The 13,713-nt window shown below is 35.3% G+C and overlaps 1 protein-coding gene across 6 annotated transcripts in view; it reads right to left on the reverse strand.

The window, feature by feature from the left end:
• Window positions 1-4,475: 4,475 nt before the first annotated feature.
• The window catches only part of LOC149229378 (uncharacterized), a 320,041-nt gene continuing 310,803 nt past the window's right edge, over window positions 4,476-13,713 (reverse strand). For 3 of the 6 annotated variants that reach the window (XM_089378605.1, XM_089378601.1, XM_089378604.1), the window contains exon 8: window positions 4,476-4,624. The gene's annotated coding sequence lies outside the window, so the exon portion shown is untranslated. Of the gene's footprint in view, window positions 4,625-5,419; window positions 5,516-13,713 lie in introns of all 6 variants that reach the window. The other 3 variants (XR_016247928.1, XR_016247927.1, XM_089378603.1) reach the window with 3 other exon arrangements.

Raw genomic sequence — 13,713 nt, forward strand, 5'->3', positions numbered from 1 at the left:
ATTATCAAGACAAAATTAACCCGTACAAGTAGAGAGACAAGTGCACAAAGTGCTAATTGTTTGCCTTGAGTGAGCTAAAAAGCTAATCTAACCACCATGGAGAAAAGAACGAATATGTTAACTAGTAAATCAATAGTGACATAGAGTAAAGCTTAATGTAGTAATAATCATTGCGAACCGTTCATGCAATTCATGTTAGAATCTTTCCATTTCTATCTAACCATTTCTCTAATCTAATGTATTATATGTCTCACTAAATATATGAGAATCTAACTAGTGATGGTTAAGAGAAAGTTGATTTAAGAGGGGCAATAAAATGCAAGCAAGGTGTATAAGGTATCTTACCCGTCACTATTCACAAATTGTATTATAACAAAAATTGTCAAATCAGGTAGAACTTGTGAGAGATTTATAATGGGTCATTCTATTATCCAAACCATTGATCAACAATCCAACCATTTGTGAGAGATTTGTAATGGGTCATTCTATTATCCAAACCATCGATCAACAATCCAACCATTGGTAAGATCCAATAGTTGTGTGAGATGGCGACAAGAGAGTTTCTCCCTTGGAGTTGACGTCTTACCATGATCTACTACTATTAATGTGGCATGACTGCCACATGATCTTATCCCACATTATTTCTACTACTTATGCATGTTTTTGAAGTGTCATTATGTTCATATTGATCTATGTTATGAAACTATATGTGATGAGGCATACTACAATTAATGATACTAAGATAGGAGGTTTGATGATAAAGCAGTACATGTTCAAGTCATATCACTAGGGAGGGCTAGCATGCATGGTTTGACAAGGCATATGATCCTGAAGATCAAGACTATTGTGCCGTGAATCAACAAAATATAGGAACTAAACATTGAAGATTCATGGTAAGTTATGGCAGGGTGTTTCGACATAAGCATGAAGTTGTGGTGAGAAAACTCAAATACAAACATGAGGAATGAGCGACATAGAAATATGAAAGCCATAATGTGATATTGGTAATGGTTTCATGTGGAATGATGAAATATATTGGTAATGGTTTCGTGTGGAATGATGAAGACAAGCAGTAGTGTCAAAAGTGGTGACCAACTGCCACTTACACATCTAGTCATGTGTGCTAGTCATTATGAATGAATGATATTTTAACATCCATGATACTAAAAATAGTCTATGGGACTACCAACCTCCCAATTTTTTTCCCTTTGCAATTCAATCATTTTCTTACTCAAATTGATGATGAGCTTACCCAACCTTCTAACGGCCCCTCACCCTCACTGAAAAAACAATGCCAATGAATTAAGGCTAACACACTAGCATAACTGTCCCTAATGTATCTGAAAGCATCACATTCCAAAATGAAATGTTTTTCCGATTCCACTACCCTAGAAGTGGAAAAAGTATACACTCGTTCTTCCCAAGCTTGTTTATGTGATACGCGAAAACTTTCCTCGAGTAGATTGCTCAGATTCACTTCTTTATGTGATACACGAAAACTTCCCCCGAGTAGATCGCTCAGATTCATCATCGCATGCTTACATTGCTTAAAACATTTGTTTTACGAAATCATTAAAACTACTTAATGTTGATCTTTGAGCAACTCAAAGATTAGAAAGATAGTAATGTCATATAAAGTATATTGAAATTCATGAATACAAATTTCCCACGTTAAAGAGACAATTGAATTGGACAAGGCACACCGTTCATATATTTAATCTTTTTTAAAGTACAATAAAATATTTGTTATAATAAAGCCTCAAGATAATCTTTAAACCTTTGTTGCAGTTTGGCGAACTACATGATACAAATGGACTAGAAAACACGGAAAAATAAATATACTAGTTAACAACTTAGATAAATGCCTATGTTGCATTGGTTGTAGGGACGAGGGAGCAAGGGGCATGGGGGCGAGTTCTCAAGATGGTTAGAGCGCACCCCCAAATTATTGAGGGACGACAAGTGCAACAACTAATTTTTATATTTATTAAAAAATAAAAAATTAAATTAAATTTAGTAATCCAGCATAAACATGAACATGAATGATAAATTAAAATATAAAAATTAGAACTATTACTAATTTTGAAATTCAAATTACAAAATAAAATACTAAAGTCCAATACTATCTAATCATCATTGTGCATCACAAAAACAAATCTCGTCATCATTCCCATTGTCAAGAACTTAAGAAGTATTATTAGTCTGCTACAACCTACAATCTACTACTATCTACATAATCATTCTATGATGTATGATGAATCATTACAAAATTTAGGTAGCAACTAATTTTTAAAGTCTAAAAGTAAAATTGAATAAAACTATAAACATGAAAAGGTCATTAAAATTAATTATAAATCCCAAATTAAGAGTCCAGAACCTGTCATCAGTGTAATGTATATCATAATCATTCAGAAACATTATTATTTACAGAGCACAAAGAGTATTACCACCCCATCTATTTACCTTATAACATTAAGTGTTAAAGATGAGTTAGCCATTGTAATGTTTATTTTGAAGAGTAACAAATGTTATGTACAAAAGTAATAATGCCATAAAGTGAAATAAATTATATATAATAAATGATGTTTATGTTAATGTATCCAGTGAATTAGTTGATTGGTTCCTAAAATGAACAATGGAACTTGCTATGTATATAGACAACACCACTAGTAATTTAGTAACACATTGTTATATTATCTACTCTCTCTTGCTTATCTCTTGCATATATTTAACATGGAATTAAAGTCACGGTGATTGTGGCATGAGGAAATTTCAAAGATTCATGCTAAGAAAAGGTTTGTCACAAACATGGAGAAAGAGACAAGTTCAAATTGAAGGCAAATTAGTTCATGGAGCATAGTGGCTGTAAACTGTAAATATGAATAAGTCATTAAAAGCTAATTATAGATCCCAAATTAAGAGTCTCAGACCTTGCCCCATTGCTCGACTCTTACCTCACGTACAACCTTCACTCAACGTCTCTCAGCTCTGATTACCTTTTCCGCTGTGAATGGAGTTCTTTGTTCAATGTTTGCCTTCGCCCGTCGTCTTAGACTTCACTCGACTCTTACCTGCAACCCTCACAACTTTTGTTTCCTTGAAACCTTCGCTTGAGCTCAGTGTTTACTTGCAACCTATGTTTACCTTCGTTGCCATGTCTCTATAACAATGTTTACCTTCACCGTTGTTGTGTAGTGTAGTGTGTAGTATGTAATAGGTTTAGTTTAGTGTGTATGCGATAGGTTTAGGTTGTGATAGGGTTTAGATTTCAAAATTTGTTTTTTAATTTTTTGACTTTAAAGTTTAGAACTTAGGTTTTGAAATTTGTTATTTTAATTTAAATTGTTTTAAAGTTTAATGTTCTTGATATCGCGGGACATCCTAAAATACCCTGAAAAGTCCCTAATTTTTCGAGGGATGGCCCGGGGATGGCCTGGAAGTCCCCAAGTACCCGATGGAGTCCTCGACTAGTTGGGGAAGTTTCAAACGAGTTTCGAAGTACTCAGATCATCGGGATGTAGGAAACACCATAAATTTTGGTGGGGACAGGTCCCCGTACAACATAGGGAAATACAAAGTAAATCAAGAAAGAAACGTTGAGATCATTCAAGTTACACAAGGTAAAGGTTGGAGAAAAAATTGCAATTATTGCATTGAAATAAAGAATGTGTAGAGTAAAAAGCAACTTATGCTTCCAAGAAAAAGGGTGTTACAAAAATTAATACTGCCATGTGGACAAAATAGTTAGGCAGGAAAAAGGTATATTATGTAAAATATTTTAACAACAGGTGGAATCATGATGATAAAGAGTATTTGAGATCTTCAATGAAGAAAAAGGCTAAAATTTTAATTAAGCAACTTAGGACTGGCTCCCATCATTTGAGATGTGAAACTGGCAAATGGCCAGTCCCCTAAGAAGATTGGGAAGAAAGAACTTGCATTTTAGGCTGCGGAGGGATGGTAGAAACAGAATGGCATTTTATCAAAAAATGTGCAGCATATGAAGATATTCATCATCCGTTTGATAACAACCTAAAGGTGAACAGTTTTAGTGAAATTTTTGAGGCAAGACTTCACAAAAATGTAAGTCTCTTGCTGAAGATTCATAACAGGAGAGCCTGCATGGAAAATAATCTGAATAGGGATTATGTTGTTATTTGTTGATCCCTTGAACCGTGAGGTCTCATGGACGTAATTAAAATTCATTCATTCAATATTACTGGTGAAACAAAAAGGTGATGAAAGTCATTGAACCATAGTGGCTTTTAATCCGAGTACCCCTACTATATATCTAATGTCAATGACCAAAGTTTATGCCTCTGCACATAAGAGAAACTTTTTACACAAAATTTCAAAATCAAAAACAGATCAGCTGAGTCTAGCATAAATAATGGTTCACACAATATTTAGAATCTTGACTCTTGACAGCTCTCAATCTGCCCATAAAACTTCGTCCCAAGCCTTACAAACTGCTCTAGATGAAAATCAATGAACAACAAACTCAGGATAAAAATCAATGAACAACAAACTCAGGTGGATAGAAATTGCAATGTCGCTTTTTCCATTGAACCCTTTATAGACAATTCAACTCCATTTGACTGCCGCAGCCTCATCCTTACCTGACCTTAACAGAATAACCACCAAACAAATTATGATGCCTGCCACAGCATTATATGTAGCCAAAAAAACAAAGACACTAGCAGTTTAAATCTTTGTCAACTAGTGCTTCAATTTCAAGCGAAGTACCCATGAAACTTGCCAACAGTACAAAACGCATTGCTCTTTGCATTGTTTGGCAAGCGAAAAGGGAAGGTTGTAATAATGGAGAACAGTGAAGTAGAGAGAAAATCACATCAGCTGATAAATGAAGCGAAGTCTCAGCCTAGCATATCCTTTCCTATGGGTCCCCAACAATGCTAGTTCCATGGAAATGGAGTCAATGTTAAAAATTAATATCATTTTTTTCAAAACCTCTGATATAATAACCAACTTCAAGAGGTTAAATACTTAACCAAAACCCAAAATCCAGATTGCTTCAAGATGTCGTCAAATTCATGTGGAACCTTGCGATGTTGGGACAACTATTTACAAAACCAAGTATACACAGTTGAATAGTCAATGAAATCATTTGGAATGATTAATGTTCCAGCAACCACGACAGTCCGATTTGACTTAGGTTGGACTAGGCAAACCTTTGACTCGGCATTAGCTCGGAAAAAAAAAATTAAAATGCATAAACATTTAAAATTTAACCAACCAAATTATAACTTACGCAAAACAATGGAGATATGAACAATTAGAGACCAAATATGCAAGTTTACGAACTTATATTGTCTGTAAAGGTGCACATATGCAAAATCACATCTATATACATAAATTAAAAAGTTTTTAAATACATCAAATACAAGTTCTAAGATACCTGTTAGACTGAGACATGAAGGTGAGACAGATCGTGAATCCGAATCTGAATAGCTATAATAATTGCAAATGACCTCTTCAATCTGCAAGCCCATGACTAGATAACAACGACAAATGAAATCCCCTTTGAAATCAGCTCCAATTAAAAGTAGGGTTTACTCACTGAGTCAGCTCCAAACACTTTAAAAAGCACAGGCAAGAAATGACAGAAATTTGCTGAGAGAATCTTTTGAAGAGGTAACATAGAACAATCCATCCAACTATAGAACAATTATGATTAATCCTTTGTTTGCAAAGCTTTTCGGCAGCATGGTAGAAGACAAAATTAGTAAGTTGGCAGAAGTAAAAGAAAAGAGGGCAAAAGGACAAGCAGGTTTTAGGCTGAAACATTCTACAGTGGATCATGGTATCACATTGAGACACATTGTTGAAAAGATTTGGGAGGACAAAGAAGAAGTATTTTGCTACTTTGTTGACTTCAAAAAAGCATTTGACACAGTCCCTAGGGATAAATTGTGGCATAGAATGGAAGAACTTGAAATTCCTGTGCATTATAGAGCCGCTGTCCATAGGCTTTATGAAGAAGTGAAAGTCAAAATTAGAACCTCAGCAGGTATTTCAAAAAGCTTTAGAAGTGACATTGGAGTCAAGCAAGGTTGCCCTCTATCCCCTACTCTTTTTGGTCTATATATTGATATATTGGAAGAGTGGCTAAACCTGCAAGGTGGAGATGGTGTTCGGTTGGGGGAGTTTGTGATAAAGCTTCTTTTATATGCTGATGATATTGTATTGATTTCTAAATCCGCCCATGGATGGCAAATGCACTTATATGCCCCAATGTTTTAAAACTCCGACTCCGGCTCGGAAATGGCTGAGGGTCGACTCCGACTCGGTATCGACTCGACTAGTTTGATTTCAATGACTCAGTTGTTGTAAAAAGTACATTAAATATTTATTTTTTTATAAAAAACATAATTTTAAAGATTTTCATTCATGTTTCCAAACAGAAAGCTTTAGAATATAGAGAGAAGACAACATATGATTAAAGTAGGCTCATCAATATATCCATTATATCAAAACGGAACCTGTTGACCACTACGTGTCAACCACCCATAGCAGTGCACCTCCTTTTTTTTCGCAGAAGGGATAGCGCTTGATCAATGTATCCGTGCCGTTCAACTATCATCATCCGCCTGATCATGTTATATTATAAACCCATTCTGCATGTGTAAATTGTAAATAATTTCAGCAGATCCGTGTCGTGTATGTAATTGCCTAGGTAAACCTAATTTTTTGATGACGATCTACATTCCAAAAGGTTTTTTGTCTCACCGATCCATGATCGGCAAAGTTTTCCTTCAGCCTTACCCCAAAGTTGAAATGGATTTTGTCACCAGAATGTTAGGGGAGTCCTAGTGTGCCAGATCGACTCTATGTAAAAGTGATTTTGGAATGATCATAACTATTTGGTTAGGTTATTTTATTACAAATTGCTTGATCTGCTAGATTATATTTGTCGCAGAACTGGGTAGTCTGTGAGGGTTTTGTTCAAATGGGCTTTCCCACCTGAGATGTAAAAATCAGGATGTAAAATGTCTGGAGGGTTAGAAAAATAATTTATCCCCTCATAAGTCCTAGGTCCTAAGTAATTTTAAATTTTCCAAAGGTTAGATTCGAGGGTCCTTTAAAAAATTAAATTTTAAAAAGTCTAAGGACTAAGGTTAATTGATTATTTTGCTAAAATTTTATGCCTTTGGTCCCCAGGGTTAGGTCAGTCAAAATTTTGAAGAAATTAATTCAAAAATTTAAGTTTTGAATTAATTAAAATGCATTTAATTGATAATTTCAAATTTCCTCAATAATTTAAAATTTCGACGCATGAGATTAAAAGAAGTTTTGATCCTCATCAATGGTCGAGATCGCTTTGACAATGATCACTCGAACTAGCCGTTGGAAGATTTGTCTTTAAATAGGAGGTCAATTTTCAGTTGAGATCATTCGATCTTTGAGTCGTGTGCTAAGTGAAAGCTCTCTTGTAATCGTTTTTCATGTGCAATAAAGAAAGATTTTGGGGTTAATCTCTGTTGGTGTTTCTCTTCATGGAAATGCTGTAAGATGTTTTATTTTCATGCATAGATTTTCTTTTCAGCCATTGATGGTAGCTTTCTAAGAAGTGGTTTAAGCACATGTATCTTGCTTGGTCACTAGGGGTTGAATGGTAGTTTAAATTCTGAATATAATGGCAGGTATCTTCATTAGATCTGAATTTTATTGTCTTTTTCTCTCTTTATGTTAATGGTTGAATTAAGTTGTGCAGGAAATTCTTGATTTTGAAATCATCGGGCATTCGGGGAAGTTTTCAGTTGGACCAGCCAACTCCCAAATAGCATTTTCTGAAAAGCCCAGCTGGATTTAATCCCGAGCTTATCATTAGAACTTCCATTTTTGATGCTTAGAGCCTTTAGCTTGTGATTACTGTAATTGTTTAGTTGGTTTTTGGGGTTTTCAGTTTCATCATTGTATATATTATTTCTGAGCGTTTTGTTTTTGCCATTGCAGATCGCAGATCTGAAGGTGACGTCTAAATTTGAAGCTAGATCTAGGCCCTGGAGGGTAAGATTTGGCCTCAGAATCAGCTCTGATAGGGGTATTTATCTTAGATCTAGAAAATTTTTGCGGGGTTTCATTAGACAAATCTGAAATAGGACGATTCAAAATTTTTATTAAGATTTCTGGTGATTTTAAAGGGTTTTTTGGGGTCATCTGTCCGCTGCTGCCAAAATCCTTGCATCCGCAGACCTTCTTCTGCGTTTCAATGCCATTTCTTCATGCTACCATCACATCCATCAACGTTTCCTGCATCTTGCTCTGCCATCAGTCTTTAAACTCACGTTTCTCCCTTAATTCTGCGTTCTCTCCTACTCCATTGCTACATCTCCGCTGCCCACGCAGTTTTCTCACGCTTTTGCCATCATCTGCAGCAATCATTGTTCTCTGCGCTTCCTTCACGCAGCTCCTCACTGCCTAGCATCCATCTGCAAGGAAGTCACAACATTACCCATTGCTCCAGCTCCTTCAAAGCCTGCCCTGCTCCTCACGAAAATTCCTTTACCACCGTTGCAGCACTCCTCCACTATCATATCCGTCCTCTTCCTCACTACCCGACCGTGGTTCTCCTCCGTGTGTCTTTCCTCCCTCATACCCGTGCAATTGTGTCCATCTTCCTCACGTAGCACTTGCAAAGATCGTCCCTATTGAAACCCCTCTGTGTTCCCTCCCTCATCGCCGCCGTCTAGTTGCTCAAATCCGCATACCGCAAACACAACAAAACTCAAAGCATTCGATTTTCTTTTTTTTCATTGTTATATATTTTGTTTGGCACGATTAGGTTTTAGTTTGGGCTTTGATTAGATTTAGTTTTAGAATTAGATTTTTTATTTACTTTTGATTTTATTTAAGTTCACGTTTTTGATTTTATGATTTTGATTATTATTAAAACTTAAAAATTTAAAACCCCAAAAAACCTTTTCGATTTACTCATATACATTTAGATCAATTAATATATTTTTTGTTTGTTTTCTATATTTCAGCTTGGGTTTATGATAGTTAGAATATATTAGGTTTCATATGTTTTGATGTTATAGTGGTCATTTCATTTTAGTTTTATTTATTTTATTTTGAAATCATAAAAATTAAAATCTTAAAAAAAAAAATCATATCTAAAAGAATAAAAAAATAAAAATTTCAGAGTCCAAACTATATATATATTTTAAAACATTAAAAGGTATTAATTCATCATTCACCACATTAAGTCTTGCTTAACATATTGAGAAAAGGATTTTATAAATTTGTGAATTTAAAGCTTCTTTTGTGCTAAAGTAAGAAATCTAAAGGAGAATTTAAGTCTTGCTTAGCATATTGAGAAAAGGATTTTCTAAATTTGTGAATTTAAAGCTTCTTTTGTGCTAAAGTAAGAAATCTAAAGGAGAATTTTTGTGGTATTCGTCATAGTTAAATGTGCTTGAACTCTTATATTTGAAAATTAACTATTGAAAGTGGTGAGTTTTTCCTAGATTTGGGCTCTCCAAGCATAAATCTTTTATTTTTAGGATCGAAATTAGTAAGCATTTAAATTTTGTGATTGTTTCAAATATTTAAACTTTCAGAAATTTAATTGTTGGAACATTGTTAAGTCATTGTGCAGCTGATCGTTTTGCTTGAATTATTTGATGGTCGTCACATGTTAGATATTTTGCAAATATTTTTCAAGCAGTCGTTAATTTTTTCATTAGTAGCAACAACTAATTAGCTACTTTGGGTCGTTAGCTCCATAAGGCACTGGTATTAATCATTTAAAGTCTAATTAATCTTAGGTATTGCTAAGCCTTAATCAAGTATTCTATTGCTTCGCTATGTCTCCCGAACCGGCTGATTCACAGTTGGTTCTCTTTTATCCCATAAGGCCTACCCCCCTTAACCTGCTATAGGGAGACAGCTCAAACAGAGAGGTTGGGGATCAGGGTGATAGCTCCCGGTCTGAGCATTGTTGCGGTGCCTAAACACTCTGTGCGACAACATTTTTTGGTGCCGTTGCCGGGGACTGATTTATTGGGCCTGGGCTTTACAACATTCATCATTCATCTTTCATCTTTCTATCATTCATTTGAGCCGGCGACGACAACATTTTATTCTCGGCATTTCAACGACATTTCCTAATCGTTTTTAATCATCTCATCTTTTCCGCCATTCATTAGTTTGTCAAGCGACATAACATTTTCTGGCATCATTTGATCTTTTCATCGCCCTATCTTTCATCATTTCGTTATTCTGCACCTTTAGCACTTGGACATCTCGGTTCGTTTCTTGTTTGGGTGGCGACTCCACTTCTTTTCATTTATTTTTTCTCAGACAAGAAGCCCTCCCTTATATCCAGTTGTTTGTTGCCTTTTGGATCCTAGAGTTAGATTCATGTTCAAGTGGCGACTCCACTTCTTTCATTTCTACAAGAATTTCTACTCAAAGCTCGCCTCTTGTGGATCTCTTGATTTTTTTGAGCAGAGGTCTTTCTCTATCATCCATTTGATCCCTCGTTATTCATCATGGATTATTCATTTATCCCGTGTCGTTTTATTGATGTTTTCCATGATATTCTGGAAATTGCCATTCATAAATTGCCTCTGTTCTCGGGTGGTGATTCAGTTGTTGTTAGAAAGCATCTATGCAAGTTTTCTCGTGTAATGCTCATATATTGTAGTTCTCCCCAATATGATCATGAAGATGTCAAAATGTGTTTATTTGCCTTTTCTTTAGAGGGTGATGCTTTGAATTGGTTTAATAATTGTCCTAAAGATTCTTTCACTTCTTTACAAGACATCATTCATGCTTTTAAAGATGGATATGGTTATCAAGATAGCTCGCCTTGTACCCCTAAAATTATGCAACAGGATGAAAGTGATCTTGTGAAGGGTCCAGTCGTCGATGAAAGATTTCAAGACAATTCTCCATATCACAATGTGCCATCCACTTGCACTGTTACAGATCAAATCCATGATAATGGAAAAGCAGCGACAAATTGTCAAATCAGTGTCGACAATGAAAGGGAAAATCAGAAGCAAATTATAGAGGAACTAATGCAGCTGGTAAAAAATATGGAGATTAATCAAGAAAAATTTGTCGCTGATTACGTCAATAATATGAGAACTTTATACACCCACCTGGAAAAGCAAGATAAGGAGGTTGAAACCAAGAAAGTTAATCATGAAAGGGAAATTAATTCTATGCAAAACAAGTTATTAACTATGGATGAAGAGATCACCATGACATTCGATTATAATAATCAGTTGGCTACCATGCAAGCAAATCATAAGAAAGAGATAAACTCTATGCAACATTGCTTGATGACCATAAAAGCAAAGAATGACAAAGTAATAAAAGATATGGAAGCTACTTAGATATGTCTTCAAAATAATTTATTGAGCATAGAGGAAGACCATGCCAGGGAAATCAATGCTATGAAGGTTGAACACTCTAACCAAATGGATGCCATAACTATATAGGTACAGAAATTTCAGCATCAGTTAGAGGATGAAAGAGACAAGGAGATGTCAATAGATCAGAAGCCTCCTTATCTGCTGCAACAAGCTCCATCTTATTATGAGGAGGTCATTAGTTCCATTGAAAAATGGTTAATTGAAGGTGACCCGGATAAAACAGAAAACGATAAAGATCAGATGCAAAATGAAGAAAGACATGTCACGCATATCTTACATACTTCATTTGAGAGTTTTGAAGCAGAATGTTCCACGTCATCAGTGATACAGCCTGTCACAAAGAAAAAACGCAAGAGAAAGAGAACGAGAAAGTGATTTGATGCATCAGATGGCCATAAGTAGCTTGATTTTCGGATAGGAAAAAGTCCTACTGTATGCAGAATTGGACATGGCACATCTGAGAACCAGCCAACAGATTTTCCTAAAAGTAGGCAAATGTCCAGTATACACTATATTGAACGCATTTGATGCCATGGGGCATCCTCTATATTTCTAACCCTACACCTTGTCTTTTCAGCGTTTCATTTCTGTCTTAGGATTAGATTTACTTTTCATGTTACTAGATAGTTAATAAATGAAGAGCTTATATCTTTCTTGTGCTTAATGTTATATGATGATTTTTGGATGGACGCTACTTATGTTTTGTTGTGTGTTGCGTGGATGCAGATTATGGATTCTCACATTCCTACAGTGCAGCAACGTGTCTCCAAGTAGAGCCAGATGTTGACCACTATGTTTCAACCACCCATAGCAGTGCACCGCCTTTTTTTTTCGCAGAAGGGATAGCGCTTGATCAATGTATCCGTGTCGTTCGACTATCATCATTAGCCTGATCATGTTATATTATAAACCCATTCTGCATGTGTAAATTGTAAATAATCTCAACAGATACGTGTCGTGTATGTCATTACCTAGGGAAACCTAATTTTTTGATGACAATCTACATTCTGGAAGTTTTTTTGTCTCACCGATCCATGATCGGCAAAGTTTTCCTTCAGCCTTACCCCAAAGCCGGAATGGATTTTGTTACCAGAATGTTAGGGGAGTCCTAGTGTGCTAGATCGACTCTATGTAAAAGTGATTTGAGAATAATTCTAACTATTTGGTTAGGTTATTTTATTACAAATTGCTTGATCTGCTAGATTATATTTGTGTCGCAAAACTGGGTAGTCTATGAGGGTCTTGTTCAAATGGGTTTTCCCCCTTGAGATGTAAAAATGTAAAAATCATTATGTAAAATGTCTTGAGAGTTAGAAAATTAATTTATCCCCTCATAAGTCCTAGGTCCTAGGTAATTTTAAATTTTCCAAAGGCTAGATTCGAGGGTCCTTTAAAAAATTAAATTTTAAAAGGTCCAGGGACTAAGGTTAATTGATTATTTTGCTAAAATTTTATGCCCTTGGTCCCTAGGGTTAAGTCAAAGCCAAAATTTTGAGGAAATTAATTCAAAAATTTAAAATGCATTTAATTGATAATTTCAAATTTCCTCAATAATTTAAAATTTCGACGGATGAGATTAAAAGAAGTTTTGATCCTCATCAGCGGTCGAGATCGCTTTGACAAAGATCACTCGAACTAGCCGTTGGAAGATTTGTCTTTAAATAAGAGGTCAGTGTTCAGTTGAGATCATTCGATCTTTGAGTCGTGTGCTAAGTGGAAGCTCTCTTGTAATCGTTTTTCATGTGCAATAAAGAAAGACTTTGGGGTTAATCTCTGCTGGTGTTACTCTTCATGGAAATGCTGTAAGATGTTTTATTTTCATGCAAAGATTTTCTTTTCGACCATTGATAGTAGCTTTCTAAGGAGTGGTTTAAGCACATGTATCTTGCTTGGTCACTAGAGTTTGAATGGTAGTTTAAATTCTGAATATAATGGCAAGTATCTCCATTAGACCTGAATTTTATTGTCATTTTCTCTCTCTATGTTAATGGTTGAATTAAGTTGTGCAAGAAATTCTTGATTTTGAGATCATCAGGCGTTCGGGAAAGTTTTCAGTTGGACTAGCCAACTCCCAAATAGCATTTTCTGAAGAGCCCAGCTGGATTTAATCCCGAGCTTATCATTAGAACTTCCATTGTTGATGCATGAAGGGTTTTCTCTGAAGTACCTCACCTTAAACTTAAAATTAAAAGAAAAAATATGTGGGGCATAATGATAGATCTGGCTGCTTAGAGCCTTTAGCTTGTGATTACTGTAATTGTTTAGCTGGTTTTTGGGGTTTTCAGGTTCATCATTGTACATATTA

The sequence above is a fragment of the Pinus tabuliformis genome, chromosome J (genome assembly GCF_031772625.1).
Source record: "Pinus tabuliformis cultivar Carrire ecotype Pingquan chromosome J, CPIR1, whole genome shotgun sequence".
Taxonomy (NCBI): Eukaryota; Viridiplantae; Streptophyta; class Pinopsida; order Pinales; family Pinaceae; genus Pinus; species Pinus tabuliformis.